Source organism: Crassostrea angulata, unplaced genomic scaffold (assembly GCF_025612915.1).
Source record: "Crassostrea angulata isolate pt1a10 unplaced genomic scaffold, ASM2561291v2 HiC_scaffold_1, whole genome shotgun sequence".
NCBI classification, from domain to species: Eukaryota; Metazoa; Mollusca; class Bivalvia; order Ostreida; family Ostreidae; genus Magallana; species Magallana angulata.
The window spans coordinates 131957-136478 of record NW_026441566.1 but is presented as its reverse complement, the minus strand read 5'-3'; the positions used below and the strand labels follow the sequence as shown (position 1 = coordinate 136478).

General features: G+C 34.6%; 1 pseudogene; it reads left to right on the top strand.

Moving 5' to 3' along the window:
* The first annotated feature begins 595 nt into the window (after positions 1–595).
* LOC128168507 (heat shock 70 kDa protein 12A-like) lies at positions 596–4258 on the top strand (annotated as a pseudogene).
* Positions 4259–4522: the final 264 nt, after the last annotated feature.

The following is a 4522-nucleotide window of genomic DNA, read 5'->3' as shown; positions in this document are numbered from 1 at the left end:
TCAATATTATTTCATTGCAAGTATACATTTTGATGCAATCTACCCCTAACTTGGATCCGCCAAAGCGTGTCCACCACCTTACTCTTATTTTTGCTACTTCGAGCTTGTTTATCAAAAACGAAAGTAGGTTTTTGATTCATTTCACAATAATTACTCATCAGTTAAAATCTAATAATAGTTTACGGACATAACCTCACACGTTGAAATACCAAAGGTGTACACAGTTACTCTGGTCTATCAATTTTGTAGTTTATTTGCAAAATGCCTGAACTTATAAGCATATATGCGAGCATTTAGGTATTCGGCAATCAGATAAAAGCGAAAGTAAAGTTCAAGTTAAAAAAACATTTATTGAAAAAATTGAAATATGATGGGTTTTTTTAATAACGATCTTATATGACAGTGCATTAAATATTATATTTTTTTAGTTACTAAATTAAACTCAGTCACAAAAAGAAGACCTTCAACAGTCAACCAGCCTTAGAGGACAGATACCAACTGATATGGATACCGACTGTTTACGCTGCAAGATCTATACTCGCAACCGAAACAGCTAAACAGTTGCGTAATAAACTGAGGATGTTTTGGTTTCCTAATGGATGATCATTTCAGTTTTTAGCCCGTTGTGTGCGCTATTGACTGTGGGACTACATACATTTGATATGCTTATTCCTTGCGACCAGATTATGGGAGGAACATATTAAATATTGAATCGAATCTAGTATGGCACAACACAGAAATGATGCACTCAAAACACCGACCAGCATCTTGTTTAATAAGGCGGAAAACTTTAATTGTTTTGGGTACAAAACAGAAAAGAAATATGCCCAGTTAGCGGAGAAAGCTCAGGAAGAGCAAGACAGTAAAGAGGACGTCGAAAGCGATGACACCGATGACAAAAAAGACGAAGAAAAAAATACAGCGTTGCAGAATGCCTTTACTTCTGAAGATTTAAAATGAAGTTGTATGGAGATTATTTGGTTGGTTTAATTTCATGTTAAACAATATGAAATGTCCACAAACAAAAGGTTTTGAAGGCTAATTATAATACATTGAATTAAAGGCTCATGGTTCACAGCAAATATATTCGCTATTAATAGTTATGAAATGCAATATGAAAGACATATGATGAAACGGTATTATTGTTACCCCTTTTTAAAAACAACATGTTTTGTCACCACGGCGCACGGTAACGTTCAAAATATGACGTCAAGACATGCACAGTTTATGGATATACCCCATCTTTATATCGCGCTTAGTCTCTTGTGCCTTTCTCCTTACAATTTCAAATGGCACTGAACCACTTAACATCATATTTGCATACATTTGTTCAAGAATCATATGTTAGTTTTTCAAATTTTTCATTTTCTATCCGTGTATCTCTTAGTGTACAGTAGGGATAACACTGAACATCGGTTGACGTTACTTATTTTTGACCAAATAATTACAGATATTTTACTCTCTTTCGGACTGTTTTATATTCAAAATATAATTACCAACACCCCCACAAAATTTATTACATTTTAACAAAAAGTTGCAAATAATTGTTGCCTTTTTTTTTGCACCATTGAGCATTTTCATAGCTTGTATCGGCTTTTTCTGAGTTAAATCAATTTTGTTTGTACTTCTCGTTGCGCCGTGACGTCCGGCGACGTCGATGTTTTTAGTCAATTCTAAGAGGACTATCTGTCTTTAGTTACTAAAATCTGTTTGACAAAACAATATATCCTGTCATTATTTGGTAAAAAGAATACCAAGACTATACTTAATTTGAGGTTTCAATATTATTTGGTTTTAATCCCAATTTATAGAGATATTACTTTTAACATTATATTGTTTTATGTTGACATAACACAAATCTTGACCGTGCGCCGTGACCTCATTTTTTGCAGGATTAGATTCTAAATAATTCTTAGAAATAAAGGAATTTATTAATTTTTTTCTTGCAAATTTTTTGAAACTATTGCTAAATTATGTCTACCAAATTTAGTAATGATATGACGTTTAAGTAACATAGCTATGACAAAAGTTTTTTTCGATTAACCTTCGTATTGTGGGTCCTAACAGTTCCTGCAATTTGGCATGACCAAGCAAAGCAGTTCATGCAAGAAGCAGCTATACAGGTTTATATGTTATAATTTTAAGTGTTATATGATTAAATGTGTTGATTGGAAGTTCGTTAGTTTTTTCCTCATGTTTAGGCAGGTATTAAAGACGATAATCTCGTTCTAGCGTTAGAACCGGAGTCCACAGCTCTGCTCTGTAAGCATTTAGCACTGATCAAAAAGTGTACAGACGTTTAAATCTGGTAACAAGTTCATGGTTATAGATTGTGGGGGTAAGTCAACTGTTTAGTTCGTTGTTATCAAATCAGCCCATTAGTATTTCATTTTTGATGATAAAACCATGTTATTGTCTTTGTTTCAAAGGGGGAACAGTTGACGTTACAGCTTATAGCGTTGAGGATGACCAATCTCTGAGAGAGTTACACTGTGCTTCTGGAAAAAATGTCGGAGGAACTAACGTGGACGACCTGTTCTTCGAACTTCTTAATGACATATTTGGAGAGAACGTTGTACATGAATTTAAGAATAGTTCTCCATCAGACTGGCTAGAAATGTGGAGAGGTTTTGAGGTTAATAAACGTAACATTGGACACAACAATCCTGACGAATTGATTACGTTTTCACACTTCGGTATGCTATTTGAGAAATTCAAGAAGGCAAACAAAAGCAGAAAAAATTCAGTTAAAATTAGGTTGCAAGAAATGGAATTGAGTAAGAAGATAAAATGTAGAGATCCAAAGCTGCGCATTAAGGAATTGTATTTTACAGACACAGTTTTTGCTGGCCCAATCAAAGATATTGTAAAACACTTGAAGAATTTGTTTAAAGAGAAAGACGTGGAAGATATTGATATCATATTGCTTGTTGGGGGGTTCTCCGAATGTCCAATGCTTCAAAAAGAAATACAGATGGAGTTTCCAAACAAGGCAATTGTTAATCCGCGAGAGGGCAGCACTGCTGTGATGATGGGAGCAGTGTTGTTTGGACACAATGCTGAGATTATAGCTCGAAAAAGGATAGAACAGGGACATCAGCTAGATAATTTTGGCGAGTTCCCTAATTGTGTAGTTCGGAGGAGTAGGCCCTACTATGGTGTCGCCGCCGATCTCCCCTTTGTCGATGGTGAACACCCTCTGGTTTGTAAATATACCAATGAAGAGGGAAAAACGATATGTTCGGGCATTTTTGATTGCCTAATAAAACGAAATCAAGAGCTTGAAATAGGGAAGACAAGCATAGAGAAGACATTTAGATCGTTTAATTCTTCCCTGATAAGTGTAGAAATTTATCGCTCAGACAGAGAGGTTCAGTACTGTCATGAAGAAGGATGCAAGAAAATTGGTCACATTCTTGTCAAGGTTTCTGATGATTCACGTGACAAAAGATTGTTTGAATTCAAGCTTCATTTTGGTTTCACAGAAATAATTGCAACAGCCATTGATTTAAAAACACAAGAATCGTGGAAAGCAAAACTCGATTGCTTTTTTGAAGAATTCTGTAGAATAAATCGGTAGCTTTAGTATTTTAAATCTATCTCAAATGTAACTACGTATATGATATTTAGAAAAAAGTTACAGATGGTTGCAATTGTTTTCAGATCAACGCATTTATATTCACAGACTTCCTAGACCTATGATATTTTGTACAAGTATAGCTTTTATTCTTTTGATGTTTTTTTTACAATGTTATTAGCTTTTGTCCAAATCAGTTATGAAATATTTCGCGAAAAATATGAATTACATAGGTAAGCTAATCTTGAATTAGCGACAAAGGATGGTTTCGCACGAGAGACCAGATGATAAAAATGTTGCTTAAAAAAAAAAAGGTTTTAATTGTTATTTCCTATATTTGTGTTGCTAAAATATTGTCGGAAACCTATGACCTGCCCGCATATTTTTACTGTCTTGTGAAACTCTCAACAATGTTATAAATAATAAATCTATTCTTTCCAATTCACTAACGAGAAAGCGAATTAGCTTATTAATTTTAAAGGTATGAAAACGACAATCATACTTTGAAACCCTACCCTTTCGTTAGGAAAAACGACTATTAAAGATCCGATTATTTAAAAATATATTTTTAGCAATATTTTTGAGAAATTGAGATATCCTGTGTAACATGTAGAACTACCCATTAAAAATTTTAAAAGCAACAGACGATTTTAAAATTAAATACATCACCCGCAGCTCATGATAATAGCGAGCGCAGCTCGCCGGCGCGCAGCGCCGGCTAGTGAAGCGAGCTCTAAGAACCAGTGTGCGCGGGAAAAAGAACGAGCTAAACCTACAGTTCATCAAACAAAATTTTTTGTCTACGTCCCATAATGCTCTCTAATGTTTTCACCCGTGGTGCTATGCAAAAAATGGCCGACTTTTAACTCGTAATTTACGGTGACTTAAAGTTTGAAGACACGTTTTGAGTACCGCATATGCTTTGGCGAGAGTCAAAAGATTTGT